At 49.0% G+C, this 19032-nt stretch overlaps 1 long non-coding RNA gene across 1 annotated transcript; it reads left to right on the plus strand.

Moving 5' to 3' along the window:
* The first annotated feature begins 578 nt into the window (after positions 1-578).
* On the plus strand, positions 579-5000 carry LOC149123312 (uncharacterized). Its single transcript, XR_016215737.1, has 2 exons — positions 579-693; positions 4755-5000. It is a non-coding gene; the product is annotated as an uncharacterized LOC149123312 (long non-coding RNA).
* The last annotated feature ends 14032 nt before the right edge of the window (positions 5001-19032 follow it).

The following is a 19032-nucleotide window of genomic DNA, read 5'->3' on the forward strand; positions in this document are numbered from 1 at the left end:
AGATGTGCTCATTACAAACCCCAAATTTGCAGATTTCTTTTAAACAATTAAAAATGGAGGATGAGTCCCAGCATCTTGTTCCGGGGACAGAGGAAACAGCGTGACCCAAGCCGCGGGGGCGGGCGGCCGGGGTCCCTGAAGATGGAGGGGAGGTGCGGGGCGCTGGCTGCTTTGTGCGGGTGACACCGACAGTCACCTGCCCGCCCGCCCGGCGCGGGGCCGCGTAGGTGACGGGGCTGTGGCGCGCCGCTCCCTTCCAGGGCTCAGGGGGATCCATCGCGGGGCGCCTTGTCTGGATTTTAACAACGTGAGCAGAGAAGCTTCCTCCTTCCGTTGCAGAAGTGCAAAACAAATTACGTAAGAAATGTGCTGTTCAGAGGGAAAAAATAAATAAATAATAAAAGGCCACCTAAAGGTGTCACGATTTGGGAGGAACGATTGTGCACAGGAAAATAAATAAATCGGGAGGGGGGGGGTGCTTGTCAGAGTCCCCCTCCCTTGTCTCATAGGCGACAGCGGCGCTCCGGGCTGAGCGGGAGCAGAGGCGTGGGGGTGGGGGCTCAGCCTTCCCGGGTTCCGCCTGGGGACGGAGTAAGGAGCAGTGATGACGTGGAAACATCAGCCCTGGGAGGTGCCTGCAGGAGTTTTCGGTTGCCAGATCAATACGGCGGCTGTCCTTGAGAAACCCCACAGGTCTGTTTTAATAGCTGGCTGCATGGGTGAAGTTACACTGATTACTTAGCGAACACTCACCTTTGATCTACTGATCTACTTAGAGACCTGGGACCGGCGGAGCCCGTGGTCGCACAGATCATTAACAAATTAAAAGAAGGAGGAAGGGGAACGGCCAGTTACTGAGATACAGGAAGTCTGAGGTTTGTCGGTTGCTGAAACATTTGATGGTGTCTTTTAGGAGTCTCGAGGCTCCAGTGCTTTCTTCGGGATCACAAAACCGCTCGCATTCAAAAGCAACAGCAGCACGGCCGGGCCAGGTAGCGTTCACACTCGAGAGCAGGGATCCCTTGCAAGTTAACGAGTGGTGCCTGGCATCGTGTTCCATCTCACTCTGGGGAGGCTGGCGCGTCTCAGACTCTTCCTATTTCCGCTTCCTGGGGCATAGAAATGAAGGGACCATTTTCTCCCCGATTTCTGTACTTACGGACCAGCGTGCCTTTAAACACTTATTTATTTTTAAATTAACAGGCTTTATTTTTAGAGCAGCTTACAGAAAATTCAACAGAGGGCAGAAAGTTCCCATCCGCTCGCCTCTCCTCCACCCCCACCCGTTCAGCTTCCCCCTGCTAGTAACATCTGGCGAGACCGTGCCGCACCGATGTTAATGCATCATCATTCACCAAAGCCCGCACTTTGCATGGGGGTTGACTCTTGAGTTCTGACAAAGGCAGGATGACAAGTCTCCACCGTCACAGCCCCAGACAAACCCATTTCCCTGCGCTAAAAATCCCCCGTTGTCTTGTTGCAACAAGCTGCCATTCTGAATCCTGCATTTCCAACATAACTGCTAAGTGTTTAAAACCTGTTTTTCCTCCTCCACGGGGCTTGTGTTTTAGTAGCCGAGAGTTGACTGACTCTCTTTGGAAGAGACCTGCACAAGGTCACTTTGGCTGCAACTTGGATATCCCTGGAAACTCTCCCAGGAAAATACCAAAACCTGTTTTGCCAAACAGCCCAGAGGAAGCCCCTTCCTCTGCAGGGTGAGAGCAAGCAAGCAAGGAACCGGTAGGGGAGCTCGCCCCGCCCCGCCCCGCCCTGCCCTGTGGCTGCCTGTCCTCAAGGTACGAGCTAACGTGGCCAGATTCTGCACTGTCCCATCTCACCCTCCTCGGGGGAGAGGCAGTGCCGGGCTCCCAAGACCCTCTGCTCCTGTATGTGTGGCTGGTGTTGAAGCCTGAAGGGAGCAAAGCCTTCTCCTAAACACAGTGGTTACTTGAACTTCAATACATCTACAGCAGGCTCATTTTTTTTTTTTAAGATTTATTTTTTGGGGCCAGCTCTGTGGCATAGTGAGTAAAGCCACCACCTGCAATGCCAGCATCCTAAATGGGTGCAGGTTCAAGTCCCGGCTGTTCAACTTCTTATCCCACTCAGCTAACGGCCAGAGCTGCGCGGATCCAAAGCCAGGAGCCAGGCGCTTCCTCTGGGTCTCCCACACAGATGCAGGGCCCCAAGGACTTGGGCCATCTTCTACTGCTTTCCCAGACCATAGCAGAGAGCGGGATCAGAAGTGGAGGAGCCGGGACTCGACCAGCATCCATATGGGATGCCAGCAGTGCAGGTGGCAGCTTTACCCGCCATGCCACAGCGCCAGCCCCAGCAGGCTCATTTTTAAGCTGATAATTGTGTATGGCCCATGAAGGACGTTATAATCCCCACCCCAGTAGAGATTCTATCTGGAGATGATTCAGAGTTTATGAGAGGGTGGGCCTGTGTTATATCAAATACACATCATTTACTCCAAGGGACCTGAGCACCTGTGATTCTTGGTGTCTGTGGGGCCTCCTGGAACCAGGAGGGACAGCCACACACCTCACAGATCCCCCCCACTGGACCCGCCTCCCATGTTCAGCTCCATACTGGACACCTGCTGGTGCCCAGCTGAGAGACCTTGGCGTAATTCAAACTGAACGTCTCATTTCCTCCACCCGGCCTGCTCCTCCCACACTCTTCCCAGTTCCATTAAAGAAAACTCCAGAACTTGTTGACTTGGGCCAAAAACCTTGGTGTCAACCTTTGCTGCTCCCTCATAGGTCTAATGCACAGGAAACATTGCCTCTGCCTTCCAAATGTGTCCAGAATCCAACTAGATAAACCCCAGCTCCTGCGTCACCTCCCTGGTCCAAACCAGCATCATCTCTTACGGAGGTGATTCCAATGCCCTCGTAGCTGGCGTCCGTGCCTCCATGCTTGCCCTCTTCTCAGCCTGCTCCTACAGCTCCTACAGGGAGCCCTGCTGGAATAAGCCAGAGCAGTCAGCCCCTTGCCTGGAGGCTGCGTGGCTCCCATCTCTCTAGGCCGGGACCAAAGGCCTTGGGGTACACTGTGCTTGACCTGGTGCCCCCTGCCCTGGCTTTCTGTGCTCCTCTATGCTGCTCCAGTCACAATGAGCCCCTTGTCTCGCCAAGAATGTATTGGACAGGACGGTGCCTCGGAGCCTTTGCATTCGCTGTGACATTGGCTTAGCCATAATCGCAGATAATTATGGGAGTTGCACTCAAAGTAACAAAAAAAAAAAAAAAAAAAAAAAAAGAGAGAGAGAGAGAGAAAAGAAAAGAAAAAGAAACAAAACAAAAAAGAACAAAATAAACAAGACTTGCTCCCTCACCTGTTTCAGGTTTCTTTTCAAATGATACCTTAGGGCAAGAGTCGGCAAAGTTTCTCTGTAAAGCATTTAAGAGCCAGAATGCAAATATTTTAGGCTTTGTGGGCCACAGGGCTCTGTGACAACATTCATTTGTGCCATTGTCAGGCAGAAGCAACCGTAAATGGTAGGTAAACAAATGAGCATAACTGTTCTCCAGTGAAACCTTATATATGGACACTGAAATGAAATTTCACTTAACTTTTTTTAAAAGATCTATTTGTTTATTTGAAAGTCAGAGAGAGAGAGCGCGCGCACAGCAGGGGTAGGAGGGTGGGCTCTTCTGTCTGCTGGTTCACTTCCCAAATGGCCACAACAGCCAAGTCTGGGTGAGGCCAAGGCCAGGATCCTAGAACGCCATCTGGGTGTCCCACATGGAGCAGGAACCCCAGCACCTGAGCCATCATCTGCTACCTTCCTGGTGCGTTAGCAGGGAGCCAGATCGGAAGCAGAGCAGCCAGGCTCAAACAGGCACGCCAACATGGGATGCTGGCGACAAAAGCAGTGACGTAACCCCCTGTGCCACAATGCCAGCCCCTCAGTTAGCTTTCAAGTGTCATAAAATATTCTTCCTTTGCCTTTTTGCCAGCCATTCCCAGGAGCAGGTGCTTGGCGTAGTGGCTAAGGCGTGGGTTACACGCTGCATCCCACACCAGGTTGCCCAAGTTCAATTCCCACGTCTGCATCCTGCTCCCAGCTTCCTGCTAATGCAGACCCCCCCCCCCCCCACCGGGGAAGCAATAGCTGCGGCTCAAGTGCTGGGTTCCTGCCACCCGCGTGGAAGACCCAGGTTGATTCCTCTGCTCTTGGCTTTGAACTTGCTGAGCCCTGGCTGCCACAGGCATTTGGATAGTGTGATGGGAGATCCATTTGTCCCCTGACCTCAAATAAATAAAAATTAAAAAAAAAAAAAAAACAACATGTTTACCTTGCAGCTGCATAAAATCAGTCAGTTGTAGGAGACAGCAATGCAGCACAGCCAGTTAGGCTGCCGCTCGGGACCCCAAATCCTATGCCGAGTACTGGCCTGAGTCCTGCCCCCAGCTTCCTGCTGGTGACCCAGGAGGCAGCAGATGATGATCAGTGCTTAGGCCCCTGCCACGCCTGGGTGGCCTGGATGGAGTTCTGGGCTCTTGGCTTGGGTCTGGCCCAACCCTGGCTGTTGCAGGCATCTGGAGAGTGAAACAGCAGATGGGATATCTCTCTTTTTCTGTCTCCTTCTCTATCTGTCATTCTGCCTTTCAAATAAGTAAACTGGTACATTTTTAAAAACAACACAACAGGCTCCGTGGCGCAGTAGGTTAATCCTCCGCCTGCAGCGCCTGCATCCCTTATGGACGCTGTTTGAGTCTTGGCTACCTCTCTTCCAATCCAGCTCTCTGCTGTGGCCTGAGAAAGCAGTGGAGGATGACCCAAGTGCTTGGGCCCCTGCACCCACGTGGGAGACCAGGAAGAAGCACCTGGCTCCTGGCTTCGTATTGGCGCAGCTCCAGCCATTGCAGCCACCTGGGGAGTGAACCAACGGAAGGAAGACCTTTCTCTCTGTCTCTCCCTCTGTCTATAACTCTACCTCTCAAATAAATAAATAAAATCTTAAAAAAAAAAAAAAAAGTAGGCTGCACTTGGAGCTTCATCCAGTTTCTTGATCCCTGCCTTAGGCAGTACCTCTTTGGAATTCTCCCCCAAATCTCACACACACACACTCTGCCAGACACACATAGTCACTTTTCATCCTATCCTTTCTTAACAGCTCATCACCACTGTCCTTCCTCTACATTTAAGTTACTACTTTGTTTATTTTTTATCTCCCCTCCCAAACTCCCAACTACTTCCTCCATAAAGGAGACATTTGTGTCTTCTATTTGGGTGCATTAAGATGTCCCAGTGCACCTGACATACAAGAGAGGACTGCCTGGGGCCGGCACTGTGCAGAGCAGGAATGGGGCACCAGTTCAAGTCCTGGCTGCTCAACAGCTCCCTGTAATGGCCTGGGAAAAGAAACAGATAAAAATAAATCTTTAAAAAAGAAAAAAAAAGCCGGCGCCGCGGCTCACTAGGCTAATCCTCCGCCTTGCGGCGCCGGCACACCGGGTTCTAGTCCCGGTCGGGGCGCCGGATTCTGTCCCGGTTGCCCCTCTTCCAGGCCAGCCCTCTGCTGTGGCCAGGGAGTGCAGTGGAGGATGGCCCAGGTGCTTGGGCCCTGCATCCCATGGGAGACCAGGAAAAGCACCTGGCTCCTGGCTCCTGCCATCGGATCAGCGCGGTGCGCTGGCCGCAGCGCGCCGGCCGCGGCGGCCATTGGAGGGTGAACCAACGGCAAAGGAAGACCTTTCTCTCTGTCTCTCTCTCTCACTGTCCACTCTGCCTGTCAAAAAAATAAAAATAAAAAAAATATAAATAAATAAATAATAAAAAAAAAGGTGAGGGCCAGCACTGTGGTGTAGCAGGTAAAGCTGCCACCTGCAGTGCTGGCAACCCTTATGGGCATCCCATATGGGCACGAGTTCAAGACCTAGCTGCTTTACTTCCAATCCAGCTCTCTACTATGGCCTAGGAAAGCAGAAGAAGATGGCCCAAGTGCTTGGGCCCCTGAACCCATTTGGGAGACCCAGAAGAAGCTCCTGGCTCCTGGCTTCAGATCAGCTCAGCTTTGGCCGTTGTGGCCATTTGGGGAGTGAACCAGTGCATGGAAGACCTCTCTCTCTCTCTCTCTCTCTCTCTCTCTCTCTGCCTCTTCTCTCTCTGTGTAACTCTGACTTTCAAATAAAAATAAATCTTAAAAAATTAAAAAAAAAAAGAAAAGCAGCAGAAGATGGCCCAAATGTTTGGACCCCTGCCACCCACATGGGAGACCTAGGGAGGCTCCCAGCTCCTGGCTTCAGCCTGGCCCTGCCCCAGCCATTGCAGCTGTTTGCGGAGTGAACCAGCGGATGGAAGATCAATCTCTCTCCCTCTTTCTCTCTCTCCTTCTCTTTCTGCTAACTGTGACCTCTGAGTAAATAAAATAAATCTTTTCAAAAACAGAGAGAGGAGGACTTCAAAAACTCCATGGAAAATGGAATTAAATATATGATGCAAAATATTTTGAAATCCATGTGTGCATAATTTTTTTTATCGTGTGCGTTGTTCGAGAACTTCTTGATGACTTTTCATAGGCATTGATATCAATGTTTGTGCAACAAAATAAACTTAGGGTTTTTAAAAATTTTTTTTGAAGACTTTGCTTATTAATTTGAAAAGCGAAGTGGAAGAGAGGGAGAGACACGCAGAGAGAGAGAGAGCTTCCATTCACAGGTTCATTCACCAAATGGCCTTGACAGCCAGGGCTGGGCCAGACTGGAGCAAGGGGCCATTCAAGTCTCCAACGTGGGTGACTGGGACCCGAGTATTTGAGCCATCCCCTGCTTTCCCAGGTGCATTAGCAGGAAGCGGAGCAGCCAGGATTCAAACCTGCACTAACAGGGTATCCTGGCGACACAGCGACTTACAATGCTGCGCACAACGCAGGCCCCTCAAGTTACTTTTTCACTCCTGTTCCCACAAACTTTCCAAAGTTCTCTCCTAGTGGAGTTAGTCAGCCGTGAGCTATAGGAAGGGCACCGCTGGGCCAACAAGGCTAGAGGGGCTGTGGAGTGGAGTGGTGGAGACTACTTAGGAGGCGGGAGCGGTGGTAACCGCTGAGTGACAGCCTTGTCCCCAGGTGCAAGGTGGTGAGATGCAGGTGCATTTGATGGGCCACTGGAGATGGAATCCAGGCTTGACCAAACACTGACCACAAGACCTTAGGCAAGTCGTGGAATTTTCTGAGTGTTTGCTGCAAAATGGAGATGCTGGTGACCTGGCGGGACTGTCGCGAGGATTCTGTGACCTAACCAAGTGAGTCTCGGCTCCAGGCTGGGCACAGTGATGCAATGAACACCAGCTATTGTCCCTCATTCAAAAGCCCTGCTCACAGGGGAAACGTAACAATAAAATAAAAGTCAGCAAAAAACAGGGTCACTCTACTTCCCAGAAATAAAGACTGGCCATTTGTTGAGTGCATTCTTCCAGATATTATTGATTTCCCTGTGTGTAGTTTTAAAAATTAGAGCCAGCACTGTGGTGTAGTGGGTAAAGCCACGACCTGCGACATCAACATTCCATTTGGACTCTGGTTCAAGACCCGGCTGCTCCACTTCCGGTCCAGCTCCCTGCTAATGCACCTGGGAAAGCAGCAGAAGAAGGCCCAACTGCTAGGGCCCCTGTACCCACATGGAAGACCTAGAAGAAGCTCCTGGCTCCTGGCTTCAGCCTGGCCCAACCCTGGCCATTGCAACCATTTAGGGAGTGAACCAGCAAGTGGAAGATCTCTCTATTTATCTCTCCCTCTCTCTCTGTAACTGCCCTTCAAATACATAAATTAATAAAATTAAATTAATTCGTTAATTTGAGAAAGAGAAAGAGCTGCCATCCACTGGTGACGCCCCAAATGCCCCGACCAGGTGCTGGGAACTCAGTAGGAACTCTGTTCCTCTTTTTCTCTGCCTCTGAATTCAACAAAATAAATACTGGAAAAAAACAATTAAGTAGATATACATTTTATTATTTTAAATTTTTTTTTTATTTTCATCTACTTAAAAGGCAGATTGACAAGACAGAGACATAGATCTACCTGCTGGTTCATAGCCAGGACTGGACTAGGCTGAGGTTAGGAGCCAGGAATTTCATCTGGGTCTCCCATGTGAGTGCCAGAGGCTCAGGCACATGGGCCATCTTCCATTGCTTTCCAGGCGCATTAGCAGGGAGCTGGATCGGAAATGGAGCAGCCAACAATTGAAATGATGCTCTGGGGACTGGTGCTGTGGGGCAGCAGGTTAAGTCCCAGCCTGCAGTGCTGGCATCCCATATAGGGGCTGGTTAAAGTCCCAGCTGCTCCACTTCCGATCCAGCTCTCTGCTGTGGCCTGGAAAGCAGCAGAGGATGGGCCAAGTCCTTGGGCTCCTGCACCCACATGGGAGACCCAGAGAAGCTTCTGGCTCCTAGCTTTGGATCATCTCAACTCTAGCTGTTTCGGCCACTTGGGGAGTGAACCAGCAGATGGAAGATCCACCCCCCCCCTTTTGTAACTCTTGTCTTTCAAATAAATAAAAAATAAATATTAAAAAAAAAAAAAGAAATAGCCCTCTGATACGGGATACCAGCTTTGCAGTCAGTTGCTTAACCCACTGTGCTACAACTCTGCCCCCCCCCCCCCCCCCCGCCGGCTCCACTTTGGATTCCAGCTTCCTGCCATTGCTCACTCTGGGAGGCAGCAGACCATGGCTCAAGTACTTGGGTGCCCACACCGAAGACCCAGACTGAATTCTGAGCTCCTGGCTTCCGACTGGCCCAGCCTGGGCTGCTTCAGCCATAGGGGGTGATTCGGCAGATGGAAGGTCTCCCTCTGTCTGACCCGATACCTTTCAAAAATAATAAATAAAAATTGAAGAAAAAAGTAGGATTTTTAATATAATAACAAAAACAGTGCTGAGGCTGGGCTCACTTTCTTGCCCATCCAGCTCCTGCCCTGTAGTAACTCACGAGGAAGCCTGTACCAGACGCGGGGACCTTGACGCTCAGACGTGCAGCTCTGTTCTTTGTGAATGACCCGATTTCAGGAAAGCGACACCAACAGAAGGTGAAGGTTCATTATACTTTTTTTTTTTTTGGCATTTGCTTGAAATTGTGCATAACAATAACAATGATAGAAAAAAAAACTCCTTAAAAACGATTTAACGAGAGCAGGCAATTGGCATGATCGTTAAGGTGGGGCCTGGGATGCCGACACCTCATACTGCAGGGTCTGACTCAGTCCTGGTTACTCTGCTCCCGCTCCCGCTTCCTACTGAAGTGCACCCTGGGAGGTAGCACATGATGGCCAAGTGCTTGGCTGCCTGCCACCCACGTGGAGAACTGGATTGAGTTCCTGGCTCCTGGACGAACAAACAAGCCAGAACTTTAAACCAATATAACCACTGTTTACATTTTTATTTTATTTTTAGTATTTATTTAGTGAGATCTTTTTTTAAGATTTATTTTTTAATTTATTTAAAAGGCAAAGTTACAGAGAGAGAGAGAGAAAGAGAGACAGAGGTCTTCCAATTGTTGATTCACTCCCCAAATGGCCACAAGGGCTGGGGCTGGGCCAGGCCGAAGTCAGGAGCCTGGAGTTTTAATCCGGGTCTCCCACGTGGATGCAGGGACCCGAGGACTTAGATCATCTTCGGCTGCTTTCCCAGGCTCATTATCAGGGAGCTGGATCGGAAGTGGAGTAGCTGGTCTCTAACCAGCACCCATCTGGGATGCCAGTGTTGCAGGTGGTGGCTTTACCTGCTGCACCACAATGCTGGCCCCAAAGACCTTTAATCTGTAAGGTTAAATAGTATTTAGTATTTAGAAGCTGAAATCTTCAGGACAATTCACAATCAGTCCTAAAGCTCTAGAGAACCATCCAAATGACGGGACATGTGCTGACAACACGTTTGTCCTGCTGTGCCATCAAAGGAACCACAAGAACTTCTGGAAGACAAGGAAGTTGGTTCATTCTCTAGGCAGAAACGTGGGATGGTTTCATCCTCCTTTATTTAAAAAGTATCCCTGAGCTCCAAGAAATCAACAAAAACCCAAATGGTTAACAGCATTACAAATAATAACTAAAAGTGGACATTCACGAACACTTTGCCAATCAGTAAGACAAAACCAGTGCATCGGGAGGGTTCTTTCCTCTTTTAAGCAAACTAAGAATCAGGCCAGGCAGGGTGAAGACACAGACCCGTGATTTCTCCCGCGCCTGCCAGCCTAGCACTGGGTGGCTCCTGCCTCTGCTCATTCCTCCCAGGCTGAGTTTCCCTAACCTTTCTGTCTTCCAGTTCTTCAAATTTTCACGCTTCTTCTTACCCCCAGGCCTTTGCATATTCTGTTCCCTCTGCTTAGAAAGGTCTTCCTCTTTCTAGCTTCTCCAGTGGCCCCCTCCGATCTGTGGTTTCACTTTCCACAGTTTCAGTTAACCCACGGTCAACTGCAATCTGAAAAGTATGAAATGGAAAAATCCAGAGGAAGAATTCCTAAGATTTAAATAGGGTGCCATTCTGAGCAGCAGCCCAGCAGAGACCCAAATCACCCCCTGTCCAGTGCACCCACACTGCATTCCCGTGCTGCCCGAGCTGCCCTTTGCTTACTCTGTAGCCGTCTCACTTATCAAATCAGCTGTCAGTAACAGTGCTGGTGTCCCGTACCTCTTACTGTATGTACATTCGAATGTGGTGAAGCTAGTGCTTTTATTATAATCTATTGTTCTATTTTATATTGTTGTCAACCTCTTATTGTTCCCAATTTATGAATGAAACTTTTTCCTAGGTATAGAAAATCTTTTTCCTAGGTATAGCACCGGGTTTGTGCTATCCTTGGGTTCAGGCATCCAGTGGTGGCCTTGGAGCATATCCCTCTGGATAAGGAGGGAGCAGGTCTATTATGCTCCATAAAAATGTACAAGTTCACGAACGCTTCTGTACAATAAAGTCTTGACTCCTCCCCCCCCCCCCCCCCCCCCGATTCACACTGAATTCTCTCACAGATGAAAGGCCACAGGTCTATTCAGCACACAGCATGGAGAGTTTGATCCAAGGTGTTTGTCATAAGCATTTGCCTGTGTCCCTCGGTGTTTACAACTAGATAATAAAGAGGAGCTTTAACGACCCGTGGAAGTCCGCATACTTCAGCTGTGGCCGCAAACAGCTTTCTTTCTCTGTTACACTGGCCCTGCCTGCTCCAGTGGGGTGTGCTGAGCTGTGTGTGTGTACGTATAAAAACCGAGTCTTTCTCTTTCACTTCCCTTCTAGAAGGAGGAAGAAATAAATCTACGGATAAAACTAAAATTAGGGATTTGGTCCAGAAGCTTCCAGGGAATGCTCTGAGTTCCATGTGGCGATGACTTGACTCGCTTATTTCATCATGAATGATTATTTAGCTTCAGAATGAAGGCACTGAACAATAGCAAAATCTCCGTGAAAAATGATATTTCTTTCTGCTTGTGGTTTAGTTTTTGGATATTCAACCTTGTTTCTGAAGAGGACATAGTTGCCATATTACACATGTTTATTAAAGATTGAAAAGTGTGTCTTACACATTGAAAGATACGCAAGAAACATATCTATACAACATACAAATATATATTGTAAAATATACAAAAGAGTAAACAGAATTTTTATTTGTGGCTATCTGAGTAACCAGACAAAATAATTAAGCAAATGAATTCTCTCCTACTTGGTTTGCTTTGTTGTGTTGGGTTTTGTTTGTTGCTACTTTGCTTGCTCATGGCTGTTTTTCTAAGCTAGTCACTTTGAGGCCTCTGGTTAGTGAATAAAAATCTCTAGGTTTTAATGTCCTAGAACTGAAGTTTTGTAAGCGCTGAGATGGATTGAAAGGAATCTTTTTGTTCAAAAGCATCCAGCTCTTACCCTGGAACACACGGGCTCTTCTCTCGCTGGCCTGACTGGGCTGCGGAACCACTGTGTGTGTTGCAACAGCTGAGTTGGCTCATAGATTTAAAGGAAATATTAGTGGGCAAAAACAAGGCGCTGGCCCGGGTCAACACCACACACCTCTCCTTCTCGCTGCGGGCCAGCTCCCTAGCCCACCTACCTCTCCCTGACTCACCTCCGCTCTGGTTAGGATTAAAAAGCCTCAGCCTCTGGGTCAGAGGTCAGAGAGTTAATCCCAGCCAGGGAGAGTCCGGTGAAGGCTTGCAGGCTGCCAGCTCCCTGGAGGCAGCCATGAGAAATGGGTCAGAGAGCAGTGCTGGGCTGTGTGATCTCGGGCAAGTTAGTGAACCTCTCTGTGCCTCAGTCTGCCTCTCTGTAAAATGGGGGTGCCAGCAGGATGGACCACACATGCCTGTAGCAAAGAGGAAGTGCGCCCTACAAGATGCTCCTAGAGGGCTGGCACCGCGGCTCACTAGGCTAATCCTCCGCCTTGCGGCACCGGTACACCGGGTTCTAGTCCCGGTCGGGGCGCCGGATTCTGTCCCGGTTGCCCCTCTTCCAGGCCAGCTCTCTGCTGTGGCCAGGGAGTGCAGTGGAGGATGGCCCAAGTGCTTGGGCCCTGCACCCCATGGGAGACCAGGAGAAGCACCTGGCTCCTGCCATCGGATCAGCGCGGTGCGCCGGCCAAAGTGCGCCAGCCACGGCGGCCATTGGAGGGTGAACCAATGGCAAAAGGAAGACCTTTCTCTCTGTCTCTCTCTCTCACTGTCCACTCTGCCTGTAATAAACAAACAAACAAACAAAACCAAAAAAAAAAAAAAAAAACGCTCCTAGAATGGTGCTGGGGACCTGCTGAGCGTTTCCAGAAACGTGGGCCACCATCCGGAGGAGAGGCTGACCACGCCCGCTCCCCAGAAGGGCTCCTGCCCTGCAAATCAGAGATAAGGAAGCTCTGCTTGCCAGCGAGGGATTTGGGGCCAAGGGAGGGGGCAGGGCGGGGGCAGAGGAAGAGAAATCGTTTCCTAAAGACCAGAGTTTTCTCTTGCATGTTTTGAAAATGAAATCCTCCCGGAGAGTGGAAGACAGTGGAAAGGGAGCTAGCCTCGCAATAAAGCCCAGCTCCCCAGGGCCCCAGCCCCGCCTCCCCACCCCCACCCCGCCACCTTCCAAGCTGTGCCATCTCCTCTCGCAGGTGTTTTACAGAACTCTTTGGAGAAAGCCGCCCTGGAGCCCATGCGCCTTTAACCCCTGCTGTCCAGGAAGCTCCAGGCCCCCATGATGCACCAGAAAGCCCAGCCTGTGAATTACACACACACAAAAAGAGAAGACAGAGTTGTTTTTTTTTTTTTTTAATACTTTTTCCTCCTAAAGGACCAAAAAAAAAAAAAAAAAAAAAGGAAAAGAAAAGAAAAAACCACAAACCCCAACATCATTGTAGAAAATGTGAAACATACACACAGAGGAAACTAAGATTCACTGGGGATCGTGTAACATCTTGGAGGATGAGACAGGCTTGCTTTGCTTTGTTTTGTTTACAAGTGCCGCTTCTGTGGTTGCAGAATCCAGCGATCCTGTGCGTGCAGGGATAACAGTCACATCAGAACAAATGCAAGGAAAGGAGACGTTGCATCCGAATGCCAGACCAGACCACCTGCTTCCTCTGTGGGGAGAAGGACCCCCCCCCCCCAGCCTCCAGTGGGGAGCAGGGACAGGACTGGCACTCCTGGGAAGTGGTGGGAGTGAAAGCAGAGGCTTCAGGCACCAGAAGGGAACATCCAGGTCTGGCCTCCTGGGACCAGCTCTTTATCTGACCCTGGCTGCAAGTCTGCACTCTGCAAAAGACTAACTTTGTGAACTTAGCAAGGTCAAGTTCTCTTCTGAGCCACTGTTTCAGAATTTTTTTTTTTTTTAACATCTGTTTATTTGAGAGGAAGAAACCGAGAGAGAGAAGTCTTCCATCTCCTGGTTCACTCCCTAAATGGCCACACAGGCTGGGGCTGGGCCAGTCTGAAGCCAGGAGCCCAAAACTCCATCTGGGTCTCCCACGTGGGTGCAGGGGCCCAAGTACTGGGGCCATCTTCTGCTGCTTTCCCAGGTCACAGCAGGGAGCTGGATTGGAAATGGAGCAGACTGGACTCTAACCAGAGCCCACATGGGATGCCGGTGTCACAGGCAGTGGCTTAACCTTCTCTGCCACGGTGCTGGCCCCTGTTTAAGGATCTTTGAAATGGGGTGTTCTGCTTCCCCCACTACATGGCAGAGTCACAGTTGAGACTGTATCTTGGAAATCCTTTTAGCAGCACAAGGCAAACATAAGGTGCTGTGTGGAGGAGGCATGATTCCAAGTGTTTCTGTATTGTTTGGATGAAAACACGGTTTCCTTGTCTACATTATTTATCTACATGGACCTACAGTTGTTTTTAAAATAAGCGGCTTCCACTGACGGCCTCCTGAGAAGCCTCAGCGGCTTCACTCTCAGGGAATTCACCTCAAATCGTGTTTTTAAAAGAAGTACCCAGAATCGCTGTGCCGCAGCAGGAAAGGGAGGAAGCTGTCGCCAGCTTGCAGCCAAGTCACTGCCGGCGCGTTCCCCGCACACACGTTTGTTGGACACGGTTTAAAGCTTAGGCTTTCCTGGTCCACCGGTGGACACGTTCTTGTCTACAGCCCAGGGCTGGCCAGATTCTGCAGGGCCCCGGCAGTGAACATGCAGGGCCTGCCTAGCCGGAGCCCACGCCCATTTGCTGTTCCACAAGAAACTTGGAGGCAGGCCAGGGGTATGGCCAGCTAATCGTTGTGCCAGAACCAGTTAATCACAGGTCCTCGAGCCAGGGACCAGGCCCCCTACACCAGCACCCCGGTGGGCACTCACAACTGGCTGTGGTGGTGGGACCGGCCCCCCAGGGCATCGCGGGTCTGATAAACCACTCCAGTAAAGCTCCTTTAGTCCCGGGCTCCCTGGCTCTCCGAGCCCGCTCTTGGCAGCAGGTAGGAAAGGAGGAGAAAAAAAAAAATGGTGTAAGCAAGTTTCGAAATCTTAGATCATTTCATGAATGACTCAGTGTTTCCTTTTGGAAAAGTGCAATAATTGGCTTTCATTAATAACAGCTTTGGAAAAAGGCTGTCAATACGGGGGAGACCCTCCTGCCGTGGGAGCACAGCCGCGCGCCCATCTTCGTTTTTATAGCCTCCGGAGGAATTTCATTCACTTGATAACGTGTCCTCGTTGAAAAATAAACTGTCACATACTTCCTCCTCTAGGCTTCCTGTTCTTTCTGAGAAAAGCATTGAGGTTGTCTTTCTCTCTTTCTTTCCTTCTTGTTTTTTTCCGTTTAAAAATAGCCAACCTATAAAGTTATTGCTCTTCTTCGAGAAACTAAGTTCTGTTTAAGCACAAGAGGACAATAACTGTCATTTACTTCTTCAAATAAAGTTCATTTATTTTTTTCTTTAGTTATGTATGAAATACATAACTAAACACATTTCAACTATTATCTCTAAATTCATTTGGGCCACAGTTCAATTGTAGCGTTTTTTTTTTTTTTTTCTTTTAAAAAAGTTCCTCTCGCTTGTCTCTTTCTCCCTCCACATAAACAATCGTGAAGTTTTCATACAGAAAACACCCATTCTTCCAGCCCGGGCAGGGTAGAATCCAGCTCCAGAGCTATCAACACAGGCAGAAGACATCTCAAATGACTCATTAATGGAATACATGTTTCTAATGACAATGGTATGCAAATAGAGCTTAAACGGGTGAAGGAAGAGTCTGTAATTCAATAAATAAAGTTGAGAATGTTGCTGTGGTTACCGTGAACTCTATTTGCATACAGGCTTATCTTGTTTTTAAAGCAGAAGAGGAAAAAAAAAAAAAGGGGGAGGAAGAGAAAAAAAATCCCAACTTTCACCACATGTTCTCAAAATACAATCTCATAATAAGGTACAACAGTTCACAAGCCAAAAATGCTGAGTGTGGAAGAATCCAAAATGCACTGAAAACATTTTCTAGTACGTAGAGAGCCAGCCTTAGGTCATCTTACCGAGAAAATTGCACAATCAAACTTTTTGTCAGTCGTGTCTGTTGTGTCAGGTCAGGGCTGATTCGGTTACTGCTCCGGTTTCAAGAGTGTCCCCTGCTTGGGTCGTTGGGCTGATCACCGTGTGGGTCCCTGCCTGTTTCCCCAGACAAGCAGTTCTATTGAAAGGCATCAGGGAGAGGCAGAGAGAGGCCTGCCTACCTGGTTCTCATGCTAGATATCAGGTCAACAATCTTGCAACATGGAATCCTGTGAATTAAAACCAGAACCACTTGTCCCTTTAGAAAGAAAACGCAAATGGTGCCTCTTTTTTTCCATCTATGTAAATGCAGATTATCTGTTGGTGTTCCGGAAGAAGCTCATTGGCCTATAATTGATTGTGTCAGGTGGAAATATTTCCAGAAGACAGGGTGAGCCAGGGCCATACTTGGGAAGAGAGGGAGTTGAGACAAATACTTGGAAGAACATCTACATTGATCTCCCAGGTGGCCCAGAGTGGTGACAGCCCCCAGCGTGTATCAGCAGCAGGAAGCCCCCTGGGCTGAGCTGAAGGAAGTGCTATTGAAGTAGGCACTTCACTACCTGCCACTCTGGAGTGCAGCGAGACATACCCTGGTCCACCTTCCAGACTCGCCATTCTTTTAAAAACTATTTATTTATTTCTTTATTGACTTGAAGTGGGAGTTGGGGGGAGGAGAGATCTTCCATCCACTGGTTTGCTCCTCAAATGCTTGCTACAGCTGGGGGCTGCTCCAGGTTGAAAGCAGGAGCCTGGAAATCAACCAGGCTCCCACGTGAGTGGCAGTACCGGAGCCCCCCAGGGTGCCCATCAGTAGGCGGCTGAAGCAGAAGCAGAGCTGACTCTGATATGGGATTCAGCATCCCAAGCACTGACTTACCTGAACTGCCAAATGTGTCCTGTCTTGAGCTCTGACACGTCTAGAGAATGAGTGAAAAACCCTTGGAATAGAAACCATGAATAAAGATTCATTTCACATACGAGTAAGGCATGTCTATGCTATACGGTGCGTGGTCTGGTACTGGGGATGTTACTAAGACTTTTCTCAGAAGTTACTCATGGACAAAATGCAACAGGTGTTCTATCTTACAGCTACTGTTTGTGAAGTAGAAATTGATAAGAAATCTATGTACTTGGAAATAGAGGGCGTCTGGCGGTGTGGCGCAGCGGGTTACTGTGAGGTCGGCATCCCATATGGGCGCCAGTTTGAGTCCTGGCTTCTCCGCTTCCTACCAGCTCCCTGTTAATGTGCCCGGGAAAGCAGCAGACAGCCCAAGTGCTTGGGCCCCAGTGCCCCACGTGGGAGACCTGGATGGAGTTCCTGACTGCTGGCTTTGGTCTGTACAGCCTAGGCATTGCAGCCATTTGAGGAAGTGCACCAGCAGATGGAAGATCTCTTTTGCTTTCTCTCTCTCTCTCTCTCTTGCTCTCGTTCTCACTCCCAGTCTCGCTCTCTCTGTAACTCTGCCTTTCAAATAAATAAATAAAAAAAAAAGACACTGAAGTGATGTTTCGTATTTAATGAACTTGATCCCCTTAGATGCTCATAGTGTGTTACTGTACCTAAGAAAAACACACTAAGGGCCAGCACTGTGGCATAGCGGGTCAAACCAACGCCTGCGACACCGGCATCCTATCTGGACGCTGGTTCGTGTCCCGACTGCTCCACTTCCGATCCGGCTCCCTGCTAATGGCCTGGGAAAAGCAGCAGAAGATGGGCTAAGAGCTTGGGCCCTGCACACACGTGGGAGACCTGGAGGAAGCTCCTGGCTCCTGGCTTGTGCCATCTGGGGAGTAAACCAGAGGATGGAAGATCTTTCCCTCTGTCTTTCCTTCTCTCTGTATCTCTTTCAGATGAATAAATGAATAAATAAATAAATAAAAATAAATCTTTTAAGAAAGAAATCTTTAAGAAAGAAAGGAAGGAAGAAAGCACACACATACACACGAGGTGGGCATTGTAGACAGCTATTCAGTTTCTCTTGGGATGCCCACATCCTGTATCAGAGTGTCTGGGTTCAAGTCCCTCCTCCCCTCCTGATCCAGCTTCCTGCTAACATGCACCCTGGGAGGCCGCAGGTGATGGTTCAAGTCCTTGGGCCCCTGCCACCTAAGTGGGAGACCTGGATGGAGTTCTTGGCTTCTGGCTTCTATGTGGCCCAGGGCTATGGTGAGCAACTGGGGAGTGAACCAGAAAACGACAGATCTGTCTCTGTCTCTCTGCCTTTCAAACAAATAAACAAAAGTTTGAAAATATGCTTTTATTTTTAATGAAGTTGAAAATGTGGTACACAGAGCAAAGCCTGGGCTCCTCTGGCTCCGGCCCAGACTGGCCCATCTCTCCCTTTCTCAGGAGGGCCACATGGCCGGGTGGGGGTGGGGGCTGTTTAGAGGAGATCATTAGCTTGTCAGTTGGGGTGCCCATTAAAATGTAATATCTCCTGTGTGGCCTCTATTCCAGGATGGATACTTTGTTCTGAAATACCTTGAAGAATCAGAGAGAAAAAAAAAAAAAAAAGTCTCATTGGCCTGGTGCTCATTACTTGGGATTTTAATTCAACTGTCAGTGAAACCACTTTTTTTGTCTGTTTGTTTGCTTCACTTTCCAGAGGTGTTCTAAGCCATTTTGTTCAACCAAGAGGGGCTGGGAGGTGGGGCTCTTGAGCACTTATATTTTACAAAATGTTATAAAAGCAAGAAAACCAAGATATGATAAGAAGCTTACATTATTGGCCACCCATGAGAAAAATGATCACTGTATGTTAGCAGGTGCAGCAAACAGGACACCAGTAAGTCCCAGCGTTTTAAAAAGCCACAAGGGAAGACGGCGTGATAGGACAGTGGCTGTTCTGTCTGTTACGTGGTGGGCTCGTGGTTTTTTTTTTTTTTTTTTTTTCCTGAAGCTTTCAAATGTGTAATAATGAACAGCAAGGCTTTCTAATCATAAAAAGTCAAAAAGTACTTTGTAAGGATTATGCATTGCAATGCAGAGTGCATCCTCTACAATTCGCAAACTCTTGCCTTTGAAAGATGGCAGGTACACAAACCTGATGACAATGTCTTCCCCAAACACTTGGGATTCATCGCTGTGGCCTCTCCTGC

This window comes from Oryctolagus cuniculus, chromosome 11, assembly GCF_051225735.1.
Source record: "Oryctolagus cuniculus isolate XC-2025 breed Fujian yellow rabbit chromosome 11, ASM5122573v1, whole genome shotgun sequence".
NCBI lineage: Eukaryota > Metazoa > Chordata > Mammalia > Lagomorpha > Leporidae > Oryctolagus > Oryctolagus cuniculus.